The sequence below is a fragment of the Chiloscyllium plagiosum genome, chromosome 7 (assembly GCF_004010195.1).
Source record: "Chiloscyllium plagiosum isolate BGI_BamShark_2017 chromosome 7, ASM401019v2, whole genome shotgun sequence".
Lineage (NCBI taxonomy): Eukaryota > Metazoa > Chordata > Chondrichthyes > Orectolobiformes > Hemiscylliidae > Chiloscyllium > Chiloscyllium plagiosum.
The window spans coordinates 81,852,583-81,876,262 of record NC_057716.1 but is presented as its reverse complement, the minus strand read 5'-3'; the positions used below and the strand labels follow the sequence as shown (position 1 = coordinate 81,876,262).

At 39.1% G+C, this 23,680-nt stretch overlaps 1 protein-coding gene across 12 annotated transcripts in view; it reads left to right on the top strand.

Annotated features, from left to right (window-relative positions):
* The window catches only part of gtdc1 (glycosyltransferase-like domain containing 1), a 370,690-nt gene that overhangs the window by 43,356 nt on the left and 303,654 nt on the right, over positions 1–23,680 (top strand). Inside the window, exon 1 of one of the 12 annotated variants that reach the window (XM_043694104.1) lies at positions 7,692–7,797. The exons of the other annotated variants lie outside the window; for them this stretch is intronic. The gene's annotated coding sequence lies outside the window, so the exon portion shown is untranslated. Of the gene's footprint in view, positions 1–7,691; positions 7,798–23,680 lie in introns of those variants that run through there. 12 annotated transcript variants of the gene reach the window in all.

Sequence of the window (23,680 nt, the reverse complement as noted above, 5' to 3'; positions counted from 1 at the left end):
CTTTGGCAAATAGAATTAAGGAGAATCCAAACGGTTTTTACAAATATATTAAGGACAAAAGGGTAACTAGGGAGAGAATAGGGTCTCTCAAAGATCAGCAAGGCGGCCTTTGTGTGGAGCCGCAGAAAATGGGGGAGATACTAAATGAGTATTTTGCATCAGTATTTATTGTGGGAAAGGACATGGAAGATATCGACTGTAGGGAAATAGATGATGACATCTTACAAAATGTCCAGATTACAGAGGAGGAAGTACTGTATGTCTTGAAACGGTTAAAGGTGGATAAATCCCCAGGACCTGATCAGGTGTACCCGAGAACTCTGTGGGAAGCTAGAGAAGTGATTGCTGGGCCTCTTCCTGAGATATTTGTATCATCGATAGTCACAGGTGAGGTGCCAGAAGACTGGAGGTTGGCAAACATGGTGCCACTGTTTTAGAAGGGCGGTAAGGACAAGCCAGGGAACTATAGACCGGTGAGTATGACGTCGGTGGTGGGCAAGTTGTTGGAGGGAATCCTGAGGGACAGGATGTACATGTATTTGGAAAGGCAAGGACTGATTAAGGATAGTCAACATGGCTTTGTGCATGGGAAATTATATCTCACAAACTTGATTGAGTTTTTTGAAGAAGTAACAAAGAAGATTGATGAGGGCAGAGCAGGAGATGTGATCTATATGAACTTCAGTAAGGCATTTGACAAGGTTCCCCATTGGGGACTGATTCGCAAGGTTAGATCTCATGGCATACAGGGAGAACTAGCCATTTGGATACAGAACTGGCTCAAAGGTAGAAGACCGAGAGTGGTGGGGGAGGGTTGTTTTTCAGACTGGAGGCTTGTGACCAGTGGAGTGCTACAAAGATTGGTGCTGGGTCCTCTACGTTTTGTCATTTACATATATGATTTGGATGCAAGCATAAGAGGTACAGCTAGTGAATTTGCAGATGACACCAAAATTGGAGGTGTAGTGGACAGTGAAGAGGGTTACCTCAGATTACAACAGCGTCTTGACCAGATGGGCCAATGGGCTGAGAAGTGGCAGATGGAGTTTAATTCAGATAAATGCGAGGTGCTGCATTTTGGGAAAGCAAATCTTCACAGGACTTATACACTTAATGGTAAGTTCCTCGGCAGTGTTACTGAACAAAGAGACCTTGGAGTGCAGGTCCATAGCTCCTTGAAAGTGGAGTCGAAGGTAAATATGATAGTGAAGGCGGGGTTTGGTATGCTTTCCTTTATTGGTCAGAGTATTTAGTACAGGAGTTGGGAGGTCATGTTGCAGGACATTGGTTGGCCCACTGTTGGAATACTGCGTGCAATTCTGGTCTCCTTCCTATTGGAAAGATGTTGTGAAACTTGAAAGGGTTCAGTAAAGATTTACAAGGATGTTGCCAGGGTTGGAGGATTTGAGCTATCGGGAGAGGCTGAATAGGCTGGGTCTGTTTTCGCTGAAGTGTCTGAGGCTAAGGGGTGACGTTATAGAGGTTTACAAAATTATGAGGGGCATGGATAGTGTAAATAGACAAAGTATTTCCCTGTGGTCGTGGCGTCCAGAACTAGAGGGCATAGGTTTAGGGTGAGAGGGGGAAGATATAAAAGAGACCTATGGGGCAACGTTTTCACGCAGAGGTTGGTACGTGTATGGAATGAGCTGCCAGAGGAAGTGGTGGAGGCTGGTACAATTGCAATATTTAAGAGGTATTTGGATGGGTATATGAATAAGAAGAGTTTGGAGGTATATGGGCGGGTGCTGGCAGGTGGGACTAGGGTTGGGATAACTGGTCGGCATGGACGGATTGGACCGAAGGGTCTGTTTCCATGCTGTACATCTCTATGGCTCTATAAGTGTAACTCATTGCAGGGGAAACAAATAGAAAAATTGCAGAACTTGAATTTGGCAGTGGTTTCATGAAGAGTTAGTGTAAATTATAGAAAATATATTTAGTGAAATGTTTTGATCGCTCAAAGAATGTTAAGAATGTTATCGTCAATATATTTTGATTCTGCTGTAGGAAGTAACATATTACATGCCATAAAAGTGGATAAGGGCTTCAAATCCAAAAAATACAAAAGGGACTGGGAATTTTAGGTTTTTAAATAGTCTAATAAATGTAAATATCAAAGCTGAACATGTGGACGTTCATGTGATTTTCCACGAATATCTATATAATATAAATCTGCATAGTATGTTATGGAAATAAACATGCAGAGAACATACAAACTGTTTTAAAATTTTTTCGGTGTATGAAGAGAAGATGATAAGTTAAGACCGGTTGGTAGTTTGCACGCAGAAACGGGAGCAATGGGGAGCAAAGAATCGGTAGACCATAAAATGCATAATTTGGTTCTATCTTCAGAAACATAGATAATGCTCCAAAAATGTGGGGGAGTGCAGGGTCTAGTGAAAAGGAGGAACTGAAATGTTGTTGGAAAATTTAATGGGAATGAATAGGTGAATAACAGGTTGTGACTAGTGGAGTACCATAGGGATCACTGCTTGGACCCTGGCTGTTCAAGATATGTATTAATGATTTAAATGAGGGAAGTAAATGTATTCAAGTTTGCAGATGACTCAGAGCTGGGTGTGATAAACTGTGAGGAGCATACAGAGAAGTTGAGTGAGTGGGCAAGTGTTTGGCAGATAAAGTATATTGTGGATAAATGTGTGCTTGGTTACACTTTGGTTGCAAAAACAGGAAGGCAGATTATTATGTGAATTGTGAAAGGTTGGGAAAGAATGGAGTTCAAAGAGAACTAGGTGTCTTAGTGATGTACAAACTGAATGTAAGGGTGCAGGTGCGGCAGGCAGTGAAGAAACCGCGTTGGTCTTCACAGTGAGAGCGCTTGGGCACAGGAGCAGGGATGTCTTATTGTAATTATATAGGACCTTGGTGAGACACACCTGGAGTATTATGTGCAGTTTTGGTAATTTGATCTGATGGAGGGAGGATGTTCTGAATGTGGAGGGAGTGTAACAAAAGTTTACCAGACTCTCAATGTACCAGTGGGACTGTGCCAACTGTGGTTCAGTTGGCTGAGTGGTTGGTTTGTGACGCAGAGTGATGCCAACAGCATGGGTTCAATTTCCACACTGGCTGGAGCTATCAGAAAGGACTCTTCTTCTAAACCTCTCTCTTTGCCTGAGGCATGATGACTCTCAAGTCAACCAATTTCCATTTGTCTCTCTCTGATGAGACATCAGCCTTTTGTAGATATCGTTCTTAGGGTTAAAGGAATCAAAGGGAAAACAAACAGGGTACTGATTGAGACAATTAGCCATGATCCTTTTGAATGGCAGGCAAACTTGAAGGGCTAAATGGTCTACTACTGCTACTGCTTTTTAATCTAAATCTAATGCATTAGCTCGTACAAAACGCTCTGTTTTTCCAGTAGTGAAGAGGATCCCTTCCAGTTGATAAAAATGCATTAGTGGTTTGAGATAATTTCTTACTGTACCATGTCAACCTTTGAATCAGCTGTAAGCGTTTGCTTTTTCTCCATGGCTAATTGGTCTGTACCAATTTTCAATATAGGCCTATAATTTATTAAAAATTTTGCATATAGCACTTAACTTCCTGTGCACTTCCTGCACATCACACTTTTTCCATTTCATTCTCTTGAATAAATAAGAAAGTGCCTGCCATTACAAATTTAATTTCTCATGTTGATTATTAGGTTTGTTAATATCAGACACAAGTTTTGATTTGATGTTTTGAATATGTTTTGAGGATAGGTTTCAAAAGTTTTCATCAGATAAAGTTCTTGTTAACCTTTTTATAATGGAGGACACTATCTGACTTGCCTTGACCTGATATAATGAAGTTGGGGGAGGCAGTAATCAATTAGTTTCCATTGAAAGAAGATAAAAACACTTTTAGTATTTGACAATGACATGGAATACTAGCTTGTTTCCACAGATAAGACCCTTAAAATGTTGGAATGTTGACATTTGGAAGAATTCACACTCTAGGCACTTTTAAGGAATAAATATTCAGTGCTTCTATAGTTGGAATTTTATTTATAGAGAAAATTACCTACAATATGCTGTCAACAAGGGAAATAAGTGAATGGGAAGTTTGGCATGAAGTAAAATACACTTGCAGTAATGATCTACTTGCAGGTAATCGGCAATGCACTCAAGCAAAGTAGGCTACACGCCTAATATCTGTTTACTTTCTCATAAATGTTGACCGCACAATTTTATAGCCAGTGTCAATCAACAAAGAACTTTAGTAAATATGTAGGATACTGTCAGAACTTCCCTGCTGTGGTTGGAATGTTGAGCAGGATATTTGTGAAAATGAATTCCATTTCTAAGGTAGACTTTAAAATAATAAAAATATAAATATTTTAAAGCCTTTTCTGGTGGTATTCCATGTTACGATCAAAACATATCTTGATTGTATATGGTGGTTTGATCATCCTGAAACCTACTTTATGTTCTCAGTGAGAGTAAGGGATACTCTGAAATCTACTTGAAACTGCTTTGAATTGCACAATTGCCATTCATTTAGGCAAAGCAGGAGTGTTGGTCGAACTTGCATGGTACCTGAGTTGTTGAAAGTTACTATACATTATACAAATAAAAATAGAAAATGAAGCAAATACGCAACAGATAAATCAGCATCGATGGGGAGAGAACAGAGTTCATATTTAGGGATGGAACTTTGAACATTACTTTATTCAAAGTTGTCAAGGGTGATTGATGTGGTCAGCAGAAAATGGATGCACCAGTGCATGATTTGAAATTGGGATCAAGGCAGTTGTTAACAGCATGGACAGATTTTTACTTTGCATATAACCCGTTTAGCAGGCAACTATAATATGAGACTGTTCACTCTGGGCTTGGTGTGTGTCATTTAAGTGAAAGCTTTGTCAATCAATGCTGCTGCAGTCTGCCAAGCTGTGCAATGTCTTTGTCTGTTTGTTGACCTTCCATCCCCTTGATTTCTCACTTTGATTCTCTTTCTTCATACTAATCTTCCCCCTGCACCCACAACCTTCACATATCTAGGCTGATGTTCGAGCTCTTGAGTAAAAGACATTCTCTGAATGCAAAATTATGTACGTTACTGCAGACTTATGGAAGCCTCCATTGATATTTTAGGCTACGATTGATGTGGGATAACTATGATTGACAGTCACTCAATAAAAGGATCTCCAAAGATGAAGAGGAGATCTTCAGTTAAGGAAATGCTGCATTCACTTCTTCCTTTGAATGGTTTAATATCTGGAAACTAATGGATTTTGCTCAGAAGAACATTGATTGCTCCGCAAGCATTCAATGGCCAATTGGCTGTTAATAGACTGGAGGCAGGATTTTACCCCCTCAGGGACTGGAGGTCCTGTTTCGGAGAAATGCAAATCAATTAGAAGCCGACAGTCCTCCAAAATCTTTGGATGGGGACAAGCAGCATTGGATTAAGATTTGGTTTTGTGTTTAGACGCTATGGTAGGAACCAAACTAGTAGGCCCAGTAGGTGAGATAGAAAGTTTGCATATAGCTACCATCGGGAGAGGAAAGACATCCTCGTTGGGAGAGGAATGGGCATGAGGTAAACTCTTCAATGGGCACGTGAAGGAAGGAGATCTGCTGGACTGACTACTTGATGTGGGTGTCTTTTGCAACTGGTGCAGTCCTGATTGTGGCAGGCTGAGGCCCTCTCGTGAAAATTACTTGCCAGCTTAAGGGTCTAATTAGGCCCCTGCGGGCTGTACTACAGATAGAATTGCATTGGGTGTGCATGTGTCAAGCAGGCCATGTGCTGGATTTAACCTCTTGTGACATATAATTATCTTGCCCTGATAAAAGTTATCTTGTTTGTGCTATAGGCTCTGCTCAGGTTGTATACTGTAAAGTAGGCCCACACTGAATGTAATCTGTCAGGTTTTTCAGTGAGACCAGCTAATATTTATTTGATGTGTAAATCGTATTAAATCATTCATTCCATGTGCGAGAGGTCCTTTCCTGCAACTAGCTGGGTGTGGTTTGACATTTCACAGTCATATGAAAATCTTGTGTTCAAGAGATTTCTGGGGTTATTTTCACAAAGGGATGTGGATATTTTAAATCAAACTGCTCAGATGGGACATAGCAAACCTCTGAATGCAGGTGGGACTTGAAAATGCACTTCTGATCAAGAGATAGGGACATCACAACTGTATCACAAAAGCCCTTTAGTTGAAAGTCATGTTTTGGAATAATGGAGAGAAGGTTTTAACTCCAGTCACTGGATTTGGAATCCAGAATGCTTGTCGTTACAGCATAGACACCACCCCTTTATAAAGGGATGTAAATGTGTGATAAATAGACACAGTATTGTTGAAAAAAGATCTATTTGAAGGTAGAGTTTTAGGATGTAATTTAAGGGTTAATTGCTGATTACCATACGTGACTTTACTTGGAAGTATTCAATTAGAAGCTTGTAGGTTGGAGCTCAAGCACTGATTAGAAGCAATTTTCAGGAAGTGTTATTTATGGATTTATATGTGTTGTTAACCGAAGATGTGCAGTGTACTGGTTTATCAGCCATGATCGAATGACAGAGTAAACTCAATGGGCTGAATGGCCTAATTTCTGCTCCTCTGTGTTATGGTCTTGTCACCACGTTCCACTCTGAAAAATACCCATTTTATTCTATTCTCCATTTCTTGTCCCAGTCTGCTGATCAATTTCAATACATGCCAACTCTGTGTGCTTTGATTTTTGCAAACTAATTTCTTACATGGGACTTCATCAAAAGCTTTCAGAGAACAAACAAAACTGTATAGCTAAGACTGTTTTGAAAGAGATTAACATAAACAGCAAAGTGTTTCAATCTGTTTCCCAGCAATATCCTTTACAGATACTCAAATTCTAGAGAAACATCACTTGCCTGAACTCTTTAATTTCTTTCTTGGTTAATTCTATCCAATGTTCCCACTGAGACTGTTTATGACATCTTTCTAGTTCTCCTCCTTGGATGGTCTCTTTCGAATTCTAACAACTTGAAAACCTCTGATGCAAACTTTCATAAATTGAAAATTTTCAATTGGGGTGGGTATTCTCTTTTGAACTGAAAGTCAAATTTTCCTGCTCGGGAGAAGCTGTTTTCCCTTCTCTACTGAACTCCTCCGAACCAAAGTCAAAAGCAGAACTAATGGCTTTTTGTCTGTTTTATCAAAAGCTCAGCAGCACAAATATTCTATCTAATAACACCACAGGTGGTATTCCAGATACCTGACTGGACCTTCTTTGAAATACTTTGGGCGATATTCCAAATGAAAATTGCCAAAATCCATCTACCTCTATTTTAAAAATCCAAATGACAATATATATGGCAATTACACTGACTCAGATAAGGTCAAGTAACATGACTATTACTGCCTTCAGGTGAAGCAATTTCCAGATGTGAATGTTGATAGGCCATTGGTGAAATCTTAACGACCAACCCCAAATTGTCTGCCCTGTATTTCAAAGGCTGTCTTCTAACATCTATCAGCAAATAAGCATTCAACTGCAAAATGCCTTTATTGCTTGAAATCCCCAGCAATATCATGTTTAATCTTAGTCAGCTGGTTGCTGTTAGGCAAAGGATTTTGGTCAATTCCTAACCACCAAAATGTCATTCAGCCTCTTTAGTAAGGTCTGACAGATAATTTAAATGGGAATCAGCCCTGTCCAGGATGTTCCTTGTATGCGCGTCAACTTATTACCAATGTTATGTTGCATGCTGAACACAACTTAAGCCAGTAGAGCAATTCAAGGCTACTTTACTGCCAGAAGGAGCTTTAAATGTTGTCCCCTGAATGTTTTATCTGTAAGTGTATTGGAATAAATTTCTCCATGCCATGAATATTTGTCGAAAAACAGTTTTAGTGTAAATTAGAATTTTGAGATTTTGAAATCAATTCTAAATAGGTTCTTTGAAATATGAGAGGTTTTCCAAAGTTGCTTGCTAATAACTTGAAAATATATTCAATATTCATTGTTTTGAACTTTTTTAGTGTTGTATAATGTGTTGTGAAACTGTAATTTATGGGATAATGAGATGATTCTGATGGAATATGTGTGCATGCTATTGAATGAAAGCCACCCAAACTTTACTTGCTTGCTTTATGTGTAAATAAAACCAGATAAATAAAGTTATGTTAAATAATAAGGATTTGCTGCTCATACAATAAAGGGTATAAATCATTGGATGATTATGTTCTATCAGTCCAAGCTTAAACTTTTTTCTCCATGCCCATCCTTTACCCATCTCCTGTTTATTGTGTATTATTCCTTCATTAGTTTGCCCTCCAAAATTCTCCTGATTGGATTCCCTTTGCCACTTGTTTGCTCACTCAATCAAGCCATTTAGTTTATCCTGCGGTTGCTCTTCGGAGCGTCAGTATGGACATGTTGGGCTGAAGGGCCTGTTTCCATACTGTTGGGTTTTTAATTCTAAACTCTAATTCTAAACATTCTGTCTGTGTGTAGCATTGAAGTGATTAACTGCATTCTAAGTGAGTTAGAGTTTTTCATGGTTTGGTGAAGTTTGTGTGTCCAATGCCAACCTCAGTAGATGGGTCACAGGTGATTTCTGCCCGTGGAGTTGCCCTGAGACATCAGATGCTGTTGGCTATGATGGAGGCTTGGAAGAGCAAATAGAGGGTTGGAGTTGCCCGCTATCGTCTCTGACTTCCATGTTAGAGTTGTGTGAATATCTTGCTTCTTATTCCCAGTTAGACAATCTAGATCCCCTTTAACCTTTATTAACCAAATGACCTAAGCTTGTCAGGCAGGGATTCAGAACAGGTCCCATTAACTCCCTCATTCCTGTTTTACCCTATTTTAAAGAGCGAGTTCCAAAACCCAGCAATCTTATACACTTCATCTTTGACACAAACTCATGGAAATTCCTAACATTAAATTGGAACCTTTCAAGTTCCGCAGTTAAGCTTAATTATATTAATATTAAGGACAAGTATTGTAGTCAAAGGCGTATGCATTAATGATATAAACGAGATGAACAAGTTTAGTTCCACTGTATTTAGTCTTTTTGCAGTGCTTACTTATCATCATAATATGGCAAGACAAGAATCAAAGACTTGTATCATAAAACACCTTTCACAACACCAGACATGACGTACAATGTTTGCAGCCAATGAATACAATCACTATTGTCATATATATCAATAGGAAATGTGCACACAACTCCCACAAGTAGTTGCTGATTGAATGTTGTCATAGATGCTTAAGCGCAATGAAGAGTTTTGTTTGTGAGCAGTACAGTCAGACCATAACAAAGAAGGATGTACAAATCATAGGGTACTAAGACAGAGTGAGGCAAACTAGGTTACGGCTGCATAGGTGGTGTACAAAGCAAGATCAACATTAAATTTTAAATTCAAGAGGTCTATTCAGCAGTCTAATAACAGCAGGAAGAAGCTGTTCTTGAACCTTTTGGTGCATGTGTTTAAGCTTCTGTATCTTCTACTTGACGGAAGAGTTTGGAAGAGAATATTACTGGGTTGGGAGGGTCTTTGATGTTGTTGGCAGCCTTTCTGCGGCAACGAGAAGTGTAAATGGAGTCAATGGATAGGAGGTTAGTTTCTGTGATGGTCTGGGCTATGCACACACCTTTCTGTAGTTTATGGTTCTGGGCAAAGCGGTTGCCATACCTAGTTGTTATGCACTCAGAATGCTTTCTATGGAACATCCGTAAAAGTTGGTGAGGGTCCTTATTGGATATGCTGAATTTCCTAAGCCTCCTGAGGAAGAAAATGCGTTGTGCCTTCTTGACTGTCACATCTATGTGGAAGGTACAGACAGATTGTTGGTTATCATCACTTCTATAAACTTGACGCTGTCAACTCTCTCCACCTCATCTCCATTGATGTAGACAAGGGCATGTCCTCCTCCTTTCTTCCTGAAGTCAATGATCAGTTCTTTTGCTGAAATTGAGAGAAAGATTGTTTATCATTGTACCACGACACCAAACATTTTATTTCCTTCCTGTATTTTGACTCCTCATTTTTTGATATCCAGCCTACAGCAGTGGTGTCATGAACAAATGTGCAGATGGCATTCGTACAAAATTTGGCTGCATAGTTGTGAGTGTGCAGGGAGTTTAGTAGGTGGCTGAGTATACATCCTTGCAGGGCACTAGTATTGAGGATTATTATGGAGAAGGTGCTATTATCTATTTTCACTGATTTCAGTCTATGGGTCAGGAAGCTGAGGATCCAGTTGCAGAGGGTGGAGCCAAGACCTAGGTCTTGGAGTTTTGAGATTAGTTTGGTAGGGATTATAGTGTTGAAGCTGGAAATATGTTGCTGGAATAGCACAGCAGGTCAGGCAGCATCCAGGGAACAGGAGAATCGACGTTTCGGGCATAAGCCTGAAGAAGGGCTTATGCCCGAAACGTCGATTCTCCTGTTCCCTGGATGCTGCCTGACCTGCTGCGCTTTTCCAGCAACACATTTCCAGCTCTGATCTCCAGCATCTGCAGACCTCACTTTCTCCCCATTATAGTGTTGAAGGCAATGCTGTAGTCAATAAGTAGGAGCCTGACATAGGTATCCTTATTATCCAGATCCTCCAGGGATGAATGTAGGTCTAGGGAAATATTGTTCATTGCGTATTTGTTTCACCTGTAGGCAAATTGCAAGGAATCGAGGCAGGCTGGGAATTTAGTGTTGATGTGGGCCATGACTAACCTCAGTGATGAGATTGTTACTAGATGATTTTTGTGCTCATGTTGAAATTTAACCCAGATCTTCTGAATTAAAGGCAATCATGCTGTGAACTGAGCCAGAGTTGATATTAACATGTATAATTAATATTACTTGAAGTAATGGAAGACATGATTATTCAAGTTGGCAAGAGTCAGGATCAACTAGCCATGAGAATTAGAAGGGTTTCTAAGAAATATCTTATGGATGAGGTTGAATACTTTATGAATGAGAACTTGTTGCACTGGTGTTCCTGTTGTGTCATCCTCTGACTCAGTGTCCCACTGTGTCTAATTGTTACCTGGCCTCCTTCTCTTCCATATTTTCTTGTGATATATTGAATAGCATATTTTTCATAGAAGAATGCATGGTCTAGCATCTTTTGATCAACAATAGTATTTAACCCTGATAGGCGTGAGGCAGTGCACTTTGGAAGAAGAAGCAAGATGAGGGAGTATTTAATGAATGATAGCACACTGGCTAGCTCAAAAGAACGGAGGGATCTTTGGGTAATTATTCGCAGATTCCTTAAGTTGGCAAAATATGTGAAGGGTAGATAAGAGGGCATATGGAACACTTGCTTTCATCAGTCGTGTCATTGAATATAAAAGCAAAGAGGTAATGTTGGAGTTGAACAGAATGTTGGTTAGGCCACAGCTGGAGTACAGTGTGCAGTTCTGGACATCTGTAAGAATGTGATAGCGTTAGAATGGTACAGAGGAGATTCACCAGGATTTGCCTGGGATGGGGCAATTGAGCTATAAGGAGAGACTAGATCGATTGGATTATTTTATTTAGAGCAAAGAAAGCTGAGGGTGACATGATTGAGGTGTATAAGATTTTGAGGGACATGAAGAACGATGAGTAGAAAGCAGTTGTTCCCCTTGGTTCAAGGATCAAGCATTACGGGATGTAGTTTTAGGGTAAGGGGGCAGGAGGTTCAGAGGGGGTTTGAGAAAAAAAGTCTTTTTCACTCAGAGGGTGGTCGGAATCTGCGCTGTCTGGGAAGGTTGTGATGGCTGGAAACCTTACAACCTTTAAAAAAAAATTTGAATGAGCACTTGAAATATCATAACATTCAAAGGTATGGAACATGTGCAGGAAATTGAAATTAGCGTGCCTTTAATGGTATTTATTGTCAGTGTAGGTGGGTCAAAGGGCTTTTTCTGCGCTGTGTGACCTCATGACTCTGATTCTATTGAAGAGTTAATTATGTTTGAATTTTCATTTTAAAAATTGACAACCTTCTAAACAGGAGACATATATGCTTCTATGTGAAGTTTTGTCATTTTTTGTCAAATCGCAATGCAGATTTGCATCACAGAAGGGGCCTCTTGGCAGTACCGACTGACAAAATATCTCTCCAATCCCACTTTCAGGTTCTTGGTTTATAGTCATCTGTGAAATGGACCGTAAGTACATATTTAAATGTCTTTCAGATGCCTTAAAAACTTCTACTTCTATCACCTACTCAGGCTGATTGTTTGGTTTCGTATAGTATCTTGATGTGAAGCTAACATGGGAGAAAGTGAGGACTGCAGATGCTGGAGATCAGAGCTGAAAATGTGTTGCTGGAAAAGCGCAGCAGGTCAGGCAGCATCCAAGGAGCAGGAGAATCGACGTTTCGGGCATGAGACCTTTTTTTGATGTGAAGCTAACATCCCTTATGTTCCAAGCAGTAAACACTGTTGTCTGTCTCAAAGTTGACAACCTTTGTGATGTACCTCTTAAAGATATAAAAACAAAGTTCTTCACATGCTGGAAATCTGAAATAAAAACAAAGTACTGTAAGTACGCAATAGTTCTAGCAGCATTTGTGAATAAATGTTTTAAGTCAAATGATTCTTCATAGATGGATAAAGGTACAAATGTGATGAATTTTAGGCCTTTGACAGAGGTTAGGAGGAAGAAGAACAACTGGTAGAGAACAAGAGAGATTGAATGACAAAAATGTCATATAATAAAAGGCAAAAGGAACCTTTTTATATCCTTGTAAAGGATTGTTTGCCTGTCTACATCTCATCTGCTTTGAATAGAGCAGGTTTTGAAATACAGTCGATACCTTATGAAGGCTAATAGTTCAAGTGATCATGAATTGTTCCATCCGATTGGGAAGCTGTAGTCTATGTCAGATAGACGTTGTTATCTACAACAAATAGAAATTTAAAACTTTTCCTTTTCCACTATTTTCCAACAACCTTTGCTACTTGTTTCATCAGAACATGGATCAAATTCATTTAGCAAACTAGGAAGCAACTTTTGTAACTGAGGAGAATTTGAAAGCCTAAAAATGTGTGCGCATCATCTGGTCAATCCTTTGCAAAAGCGTTATTGATTTATCTTGCTTTCTATTAATGGAAAAATGATTTGTCTACCCACTATCCAATTCTGTTTATATGTGTTTGCAGTGATTCACTTGTTTGTTTTCCATATGTGAAGGGAAAGTGAGGACTGCAGATGCTGGAGATCAGAGCTGAAAATGTGTTGCTGGAGAAGCGCAGCAGGTCAGGCAGCATCCAGGGAACAGGAGAATCGACGTTTCGGGCATAAGCCCTTCTTCAGGAATGATGTGAATTCCTGAAGAAAGGCTTATGCCCGAAATGTCGATTCTCCTGTTCCCTGGATGCTGCCTGACCTGCGCTTTTCCAGTAACACATTTTCAGCTTCCATATGTGAAGTCAATCACTCTGTTTGGGGTGGTCCTTAACAAAGAGAATAATGTCACTTTGGATATCATAGGCTGACAAATAAAGACAGAAATAGAATAGGGCCACATATGCTTCCCTGAAGATCCGTAATACAACTATTGGAATGAGAAGACAAATGTACATTTCTTATTGTTTGGAATTTACACCCTCTGTGGCAGTCACTTTTCCAGTTAAACACTACAACAGATGCTCAGGAGAAACTGCTTTAGTTGTACACTGGACATCAAGAAACTTCATTTCAGATTCATCTCAGCATCCCGGGCCAATTGATTTGCTGCGAACCAAAATTGGTGGTTTGGTAGGATTTAGCTTTGCCTGAACTATTGCAACAACTTTCTTGTTTTTGGGCAGTTGCAGACTGCAGAATCAAGCAATTATAGTTTTCAGTTGCTGATGGTTGATGAAGTTTCTGCATTAAGTTGTCTTCCATATGGAATATTAGACTGAAATTTGTAAGTGTGTTGGTGACTGGATCATCTCTGACAATGTCTTATTGAATTTTGAAGGGTCATTGGATGATTGTCTCATTAGCAGAGAGCATGAAGACTCATCTCTGGCATTCACTTTCCCAAGCCAAAGAATTACTTTTTCAATCCTTGGGAAAATTGATTTACGAAACCTTAGCTTCCAAGTCTGGCTGTTTTCTCCTCACTCCCATTTACTGTAACCAGGTCCCCTTGTTCTACATGGAGCTCTATTGATCCCCAATTGAACTTACAATGGGAGTAGGACCTTAATGGAATTGTAGGGTCTATATTGTGTTTAATTTAGGTTTGTTAATAACTTTTATCTACTGCAATGAACTGCAAATGCAATTATATCTGGCTCTTCCATTCTTCTTTGGTTACGACAGAACACGCAAGTGTTCAAACTAGCTGTACATTAATTAAAAATAAATAACAAAGCCCCAGATTTTTCTTAAGGTAAATGTTTATTGAAGGATTAAAAAAAATTCTAAATGTTGTTGTCACGTTGGGATCTGAATTCATAAAAGCTACTGGCATAGAATTAGAAGATTCTCTTGTACTACTTATCCAAGAACTTTAAAGTTCGGGTATTTAAATTAAAAGAAAGTCAATTCTGACTTCGTAAAATTGGGCTCAAATGATACATTCACGCTCCTAATTAAATTTACATGCCAAATTGTTTGAACCTTCTATTGATCTTAAACTAAAAATGTAACAAAGGCTCCAAAAGCTCAATTAACTCCATAGCGAAGCTAGTTGGATCTCTGAATTACTGTGTATACCTGTCTATACTAAATTAGATACTTAGATGGTGGGGTTCTCCCACTTTCCAAACACTGTGGACTTTTGGATTTGCTTGTCTGCACCCAGCCCTGCTGAAGGGAAAATTAGTCCAAACTGGATCCAGGCAGCTTGAATGTGATTCTGCCTGGCTTGAATCTGATGTGCCAATTACTTATCGGGGGTAACAGTATTATGAATACATTTATGTTATTAGAAAGAGAAGACAAAATGTCCCAGAGTTAACACTAACTCTGATTCTAACTCTTTGAAGTCTCACAGCATCAGCCTGGGCACAGAAGTTTTCTGCTGATAATCACCTACTCCCATTCCTCAGCTGACTGACTGATCAATACAGTCCTGTCGAATATAACTTGAAAGAGGTACTGACAGCAGCAAGAAGTCAAAATATATTGTGGATAGAGGTCTTATGAATAAGAGTAGTTCAGTAACACTGTTGACTGCATCCTGAAGGACATTGGACCCATGATAGATGGTGACAGAACCAATGAGGGCAAATCTATTTTACCTCCTCACTAATTCAGTCATTGTGAATACATCTGTCCAAGACAGTATTGGCAATTTCCTTTAGGAAAGAAAATCTGCCATTCTTTATTGGCATGCTCTACACCTGACATTATGTCCATAAAAATTAGGTTAACTCTTAAGTACATTTTTAAATGGCTGAGCAAGTCATTCAGTTCAAAGCAGTTTGGGAAGACAACAGATGCTGGGCTTGTTCATTAGCCCAATGAAAGAATAAATATCAACGAGTGTTTTAGAAAAGGTCTAACATGGCTATGCACCTATTTATAAAATGCAGTATTCTTCATTAACTGCTTTTCAACTTGCCCTGCTGCATTCAGTGATTTGTGCATTGTGCAGGTCCCTGTATGTCTTTGGTACTTTTTAAACATATGTGACATCTTATTGTTCTTCCTGCGGGAAGTTGGTCAATAGTAATTTTGATGTCTGTTATAGTCAGCTTACTGTTGTATGTGAGCTGTAGTATGCTGGCCAAATATTTATATCAAGGATGCATTGGTACTGAAAGTCTGGATCAGAATTGCAGCGCAGCTTAGACTGAAACACAGCGTTTAGACTAAGCATGCAAGTTGTGAAGGTGAAGGATTATAGTACACAGGAATCTCATGAATAGAACAAATTCCAGTGGCAGTGAAATCATATGAACAGAACACATTACACAACATGAAAAATCCTCAATACCAACCACTTTATAATATTCTGTTTTTGCCATTATAATTCTGGGCAACAAAGTTGAGTGCAGCTAGTGTTATTGGTCCAGTTATTTATTAATTCAGCATTATTGGATGCTGCATTTATCATATAACACAGTCTAATCTAGCAATAACCTGAGTATAAGGACAGCATACAAAAGTTCTGGTCCTGACCACCCTCCAGTACTATATCTGAAGATTCTTTATTTTACAGGTTAAGGTGCATGTGCCGTCAACATCTGCTCTTCTCCGTTTGCCTGTGTTGTCAAGCATATTGTCTTTTCCTATCCACTATGCCTCATTCAATCCTTCTTGCCCTCTCCCAAGTTCAGTTTTTCTAAATGATCTGTCTTTCACTGACTCTTTCCCAAGCCACTCAATTCCTGACCACTTATTGACTGTTAGTGACTCCTGTGCTTGTTGACATTTTTAATGATCTGCTTTCCTCAGGTACCATCTTTCTTTCGATAAAATCTACTGTCATAAATTATCCTTAGCCGATTTTTGCTCCCCATCAATCCTCTCAATTACAATTCCATTGGGTTCTTAAGCATATTATCAGCTCCCAGCCATTTTGTCCTTGTTCCACTAAGCTGTTGGCTTGAAACATTTGTTTATGACTTCTGTCTTGCTCACAATATGAGTAGAAAGTCCCAACTGAAATCCCCTGGAGCTGAGTATTATTTCTCCCCTATTCATTAGCATCTGCAAAGTTGCAAAAGGATGACCACATTATTTTCCTCCGTTATCCTTCCTTCGCTATGCACAACATGAGTATTGACTTTGTGATTCTATCCTCTGCTAACTTATCTGGCTTCTAGAGTCCCTTGAGAATTTATCCTTGATACCCTCCTTCATCTAAATTCAGCTCTGTTGATGCTGATATTACCTACAAACAAGGAATCTGGATGGTTACCAAGCCACCCAACTCTACTTCTTCAATGTTTTTAACCTATTTTCTAACCAGTCTTTTCAGAGAGGTTATTACACATTTGTGGAAGAGGTGGGACTTGAACCTGGACTTCTGAGCTCAAAGGTAGGGATACCATTACTGCACCACAAGAGCTCCTTACTCTATCAAAAATAAATCTTCCCTTCAATTTAGGTGAACGGTGTTAGTGGGTTGTAGATTGAAGCCATCATGTTCTGATTATGTAATAAATATTGGTTTGTACCACTGGCCATTTGCCCACAGAGACACTTGACCAGGCCTTTCTCATTCTGTTTGACCCAGAATTAGCTTTCAAACCCCAATATCCTTTTTTTAAAAATCAAAACCATTAACTTCCCCTTCTTGCTTGCCTCTACTTCTATCTCATTCCCACCACATTATAAAAGGCAGAATGGGAGAGAGAACTAAAGTGAGAAACAACTCTGATCTCTCTATCTTCAGTCCTCTTCAGTGTTATTATGAAACAGGACCTCATCTTTTGGTTAGAGAATTGATGCGGCCTTCTGGACTTAGCATTAATTTAATCAATTTCTGACTGGAATTACTGTTCCTATCTTGGACAGCAGATACTGTCAATAGTTCAGCTGTTGCTCTTTATCGGTCCATTATACTGAAGCCTTGATTCTTGTCTGATTATCACCTTCAATTGCCTTGCACCATCATCCATTTTGTTATTTAATGTCTTCTGCTTTTGATCCTAATATGGACATTCCATTTTGTCTTTCCCTTCTGCAACCATGTGCATTTGCCACCACAGATTTCCCAGCCTCTACTTATTTCAAACTTGTTGCATTTCTAATATCTTTTAATTGTGTGAATTAATTATTGACCTGAAACATCAATTGCTTTTTCTCTCTTCAGACACCACCTGTCTTGTTAAGTGTTTCTGCCATCTTGTTTTTGTAAATCTATTATATAAGCATTGAATTAACTACTAGCATCCCCTTCTAAATGATTCCTGATAGTTGTACTACAAAGCAATGAACAAGCAACTGCAACCAATACACAGAATGGGACAGATGCAGTGTACTAATCTTTCAGTAACAATTGCCTGGATTGGTCCATGATTAATTTTAAGCTCTATTAGGGAAAATTAAATTGAATAATTTGGTCATTTAAATAATGTGTTTCCATTGAAACCTGTAACATACACACAATTTCTCAGGGGGAGCATTATCAGGAGCTAAAGAATAATCTCGCTTCTTTACTTTGCTGAGGCCCTTTGAAATTTGCATACAAAATACCCTGTCCATGACTTCTAAAATAAAACAGTGGAAGAATTAATTTTCAAATTATATTGACAAAGTATTATGATCAGTGAACAAGCACTGTTTATACATGGTCAGTTTTTAATGCAACCCATCCTTCATTTGCATGAAATTATACTACAATGTTGATTAGAATTTTCATAATAGTTTGTTTCCTTCCACTGTACCCTGTGCATTAAAAAATGTTTTTGGTGACTCCTGTTACTTTCTCCTTAGCTGCAAGATTGATGATTAACACCTTGGGTAGTATGGAACTATAGGTATAAATATGCTATGATGTGGGTTATAGGATGTGGGTTTGTATCCTTTTAATGGTAATTTCTGTTTGTGGCTCTTCACCACAGGTGGGAAGAGTACAATCACAGGTGAATCACAATGGGCCGTTCTTGCATATAGGTTGCATAAGTGTGTCACAGGCAGAGTCATTAAGCTAGGTTGCCTGTTTATTTTTTTCATGAATGATTTGCTGAAGCTCTGAACAATCTAAAGGCAAGTGAGAAATAAAATACCCTTTGGGTATTGAGTTTCCCAGATGACTCAAAATGTGAACTTGTGTTTCTACTGTTCTCTACATGAATGAGGTGCTATATAAAGGCTGATAATGCTCAAACCTTAGAGTGTCTTTTTGCACAATGCCTTGAAAGGTTGTCATACAGCTGACCATTATCAGTAGCTATAGATTAGTTTGTTTATCGATACCCATGTTTTTGTGGTTTTTAAGGTCTTTGTCTTTGAAATTTCATTTCAAGGGGAGGTCTGCCACAGAAAGTGTTTCTTCATTTAAATTCTGACTGGATGAACTCGAGGAGTGAAGCAGCAGCATGTTCTCGGAAACCAAACAACGTACTAACCTTTGCAATGAGCATGGACTCTCCCAACCCACACTAAAACCATGCTGCTCAACCCACTCAATGTTACCCATGACACAATTCAAGTATAAAACCAATTGGTGTGGAAATATATTCAGACAGGTGATTGCTTGAAAAATAACGTTTTCAGCATGAGGTAGTGGTTTTTTTCCAAAAGCTCACTTGTGCATTTTCTCAGAAGATTCGCAGCTTTAAAAAGTAAGTTATTACTTGTTTTCAACTTGGAAGAAATAATTTTTCCTGTTAAATGTGTGTGTGTAACAGGTTTTCTGCTTTGTGTCCCCACAAATTTATTTTTTCTCTGTTTTGCCAGACCTCCACAGGATGTGACAATTGGCTGGTATTTCTATTCCAAGTATTTTGACTGAAAGAAAAATGTTGCCTCCAGATCTCTCAATGTACTCTTTGTTATGCTTGTTACCAGTTTGGTTTTAGCTAATGACTGGTGTTGAAATAAATACCTGGGTTCCAAAGCTCATGATCTGCACCCGTTTTCTCTGCTGTTATCATCATTAGATCTAGTTTTCTGTTCACTGATCAATAAGCAAAATTTTGTTATAAAATTACATTTAAATATAAATCAAAACAGGTTTCAAGAGTTCAATCTTGGAATGACAGCAACACGAGGAACAATTGAGGTTTCACATAGAGAAGGAGGACACATATGAGTAGCTCCTTAAGTCTGATCTCCCTTTCAGTTAGATCATGGCTGACCTGTACATCACTTTCTTATATCACTTGTTGCATATATTTATTATTCGAATCACAATTGAAATTTCAAAGCAGAAATTGATGCACATTAGGTAAAAGTATTGAGGAAATAAAAGGGAGTGGCACGGTAGCTCAGTGGTTAGCACTACTGCCTCACAGTGCCAGGGACCCAGGTTCAATTCCAGCCTTGCGTGACTGTCTGTGTGGAGTTTGCACGTTCTCCCTGTGTCTGCGTGGGTTTCCTCCGGGTGCTCTGATTTCCACCCACAGTCCAAAGATGTGCAGGTCAGGTGAATTGGCCATGTTAAATTGTCCATAGTGTTAGGTGCATTAGTCAGAGGGAAATAGGTCTGGGTGGGTTACTCTTCGGAGTGTTGGTGTGGACTTGTTGGGCCAAAGGGCCTGTTTCCACACTGCAGCGAATCTAATCTAATCTAATCTAATCTAAAATATGATCAAAATGAAATTGCTGTATAGTTGAATATTGAACTTGTGAAAGCTTTTTGTCTTGCATCATGATAAACACAAGTGCCCCAAATTTCAACATAATTTGTGCCACAGGACAAAGCGTGCTGATTGATTAGCACGTTAACTCTGATTGGCAGAGGTGTTGGTATGCAGAAAGCAATAAGAAACTTTAGGTTCTCCAAGTTCTTTGCTTAACCTGTTACTTTGCCTTTTCAATGTAATTTGAGGTGGTAGACTGGGCATGTTTTCAGTCTGTTTTTGGAAATGTTTGTTTATTTACAGTTTTGTGCAATACACCGCAAATAGTCTAAGTGGGATACCTGTTGGCCTGCTAATCATTAGATTACTTACAGTGTGGAAACAGGCCTTTTGGCCCAACAAGTCCACACCGAAGAGCAACCCACCCAGACCCATTCCCCTACACCTAACACCACGGGCAATTTAGCATGGCTAGTTCACCTAACCTGCACATCTTTTGGACTGTGGAAGGAAACAGGAGCACCCGGAGGAAACCCACGCAGACATGGGGAGAATGTGCAAACTGCACACAAAAAGTCGCCCAAGGTGGGAATTGAACCCAGGCATCTGGCGTTGTGAGGCAGCAGTGGTAACCACTGTGTCACCATGTTGCCCATTCTTGTGCATTTCCTTCGGAAATGGCTTTCTTATGCCTTTTCCTACATATTATTATTTCAATGGCTACAGCGTACCTAGTGGATGGTTACTGAGTTTTAGTGGAAAAGACTGAAGATTGCCTTGCAGGATGACCTTAAACTTTTTTGGCTCAGTCTGGGTTGACTGCATTACAGATGACAAGGGCTTTGACAGGGTGGTGGTGTAGGAGGATGACTACTGTCATCACAAGAGACATGAGGTTTGTGCTCCACAAATGTCACTGGACTACATAGAGTGTCATCTCAGCAATCCAAATTATTTGTTGGAGGACTGAGTGCTTGACAGCTGTGACTCACCTCAAGTCCTATAGAACGTTTGAAATCTGCATATTGGCAATTGAGCTCACATGGTCACAAGTTGACCTTACATTACATAAGTTTGAGCTTCCACTAATGGGTTTTATTTATGCTGCTATCAAAGCTGAGGTGTTGATCGTCAGATGCAACATCACATTGAGTCCGCACATGTGCAAATGGAGTTGGCAGCTTCTTGGAGGTTCTGCACGTGGCTATGCACGACAACTCATTTTTTAAAAGAGCATAAATTCGAAGCTCTGTGCAAAATGCATTCTGGGGCAAATTGATGCAGATTTCCTCCATGCTACTTAACGTTGAACACTCACTTTCTGGCACTCCTTCTACACGCTATTCTAGCAAATTTTTATCTGAACCCACTATATTGTTTGTATGCGATCCACATTCTGGCAGGCTGGTTGGCTGGCATTGGTACCAACCCATTTTCTTGCCCTGGTTGCCAGTAACCTGTGCAGTGTCAGTGTCTTAAGTTGGTGGCTCTTGAATGAAAGACTGACATTTTTTTCCATGTCTTGTCTGACCAGATCACATTTCAAAGGTATGTGACAGGAGAAAGACACAATGGTAGGGATCTGGTGGGATGTGAGAAGGAAAATTAGGTCTGAAGGTACACTCACATTTGATGAGTATTGATACTGACCACAGCCTCAGCAATGGTTGCTTCAATAATGTAATCAAAGTCTTCTGCACATTGGAAGGATGTGCACCTATGCTTGTTGTCATGCTTCTGTAAAGCCCTGCCCCCAAGTCTCTCACCCTTGAAGGAAACCCTGCCACCCTACCTACCTTGCTGGTAAGGTTCATTTGCCTCTGGTTATGCACCAATATTCCTGCAACAGAGAATTAAATGTGCCATTAGTTTAGCTGCAACTTGTGGATGATGTGGCATGTAATATTGAATAGTTGATATGCAATGCAATGTGGGACAGACCTGCAGAAATAACAAGTGTATTGAGGTGAGGTGCAGCTATGAATGTCAGCTATGCATCATGAATAATGGAAATTGTGATGGTAGGTGAGTGCATTGATAGTGTGTGATACTTGTGATGCAATTGATTTGATATGCCAGTTGACGATGCTTTCATGGACCTTCACCACTCAGGCTGAACATTTATAGCTCTGCATCTGGGTTCTCAAGATATAACTTCGGCTTCGCCTACCACAGGTGTCTTACTTAGCATCTTCTGTCAAGGTGTCCACTGTAATGTCTTAGAGAACATTAAATATATTCTCTTCACCTTTGAATCATAATCACTGTTCTTCCTTCACAGAGACTCTTCCATAAACAATCCCAGTGTGCTCCAGTCAAAATGCACCTCTTCTTTAAGAGATGCAGTCTAGCTTTAAGTAACACGAGTAGACAGGCAGTCACTCAATATCTCTAACTGTATGCAAATATCCTGCAAATTAGCTGGCAGAAGAAGTTTGGCTAGCTGCCTACGTCAGAAGCATTAGATGCTGTTTAATTGCATGTTGGAATCCTCATACCTGTTTTTCGGCACTATTTCTCTCCCTGCAACTTTTACGTTGGCTTCTAAGTATAATTATTCTCAATTTTCCTTTGCTTCCAGGAATCATAGGGTTAAATTTGTGAGACATTTAGTTTGTTGAATTTGTATCTTATTGTTTTGCCGCATTAAATGTGTGATCCAAAAGATCCAATTTCAGATTGCATAGACTGATCCATTGTGGAATAACTGTAATGGTCTGAAGAAAATTTACCTAGTTTTCTTGTACAATGCAAATACTTCTTTTGCAAATGAAGAATAACGATTTATTATTATGTTTTCAGAGTGATTTTATTTGTGGAATGTAATTAGATCAGAATTGTAAGCATCTACGAATTTAGTTTAATGTTTTGGAGTTTTACACTGGTCAGGCTTTTGTCCAGGTAAATTTCTCAGACATTTTCTGGGAGATAGTTGCTTTTGCCAGGAAGTTGATTTGTGTCGTAGTCACATTGAGAGAAATTGTACTTGATCTAAAGAGAGAATTTGCTTGTGGACTGAATAGCTTTCTCATGTTTCATATTCTTAATATACTTCTGGAACGTTTTTGGAAAATACACTATGAGCCCATCATGACTGGTTGCATACTCTGTGTTACAATAGCAGCCTACATCCAGTAGTGCTTATTCTTTACTTAATTACGAGGATAGTATTATCAAAGCTATTCACAGGGATTGGATTTACTTCAACAATCTTTTCAAAAAGATATCTTGCTGATTTTTAGAAAGCAGGTATATTAATGTTTTATCAAAGCCATGAATAACAGCTATATAAATTATTCTGTACCAGATGAATAAAATAGTGGTATGAAATTCTTTTAATATAGGAAGATGTATAACTAGCAAGACTGTAGTGTGTATAGAATGCATACATATAGAGTATAGAATGAAGTTTGATTTTTACTATGCTAAATATATTGGAAATATATAGACAACCATAAACTGAGATTAACAGTTAAAGGATTGCAATAATATTTTTGATACTTTTTCAAATAGTGGATATTTTCTAACTATTTGTATCCACTCA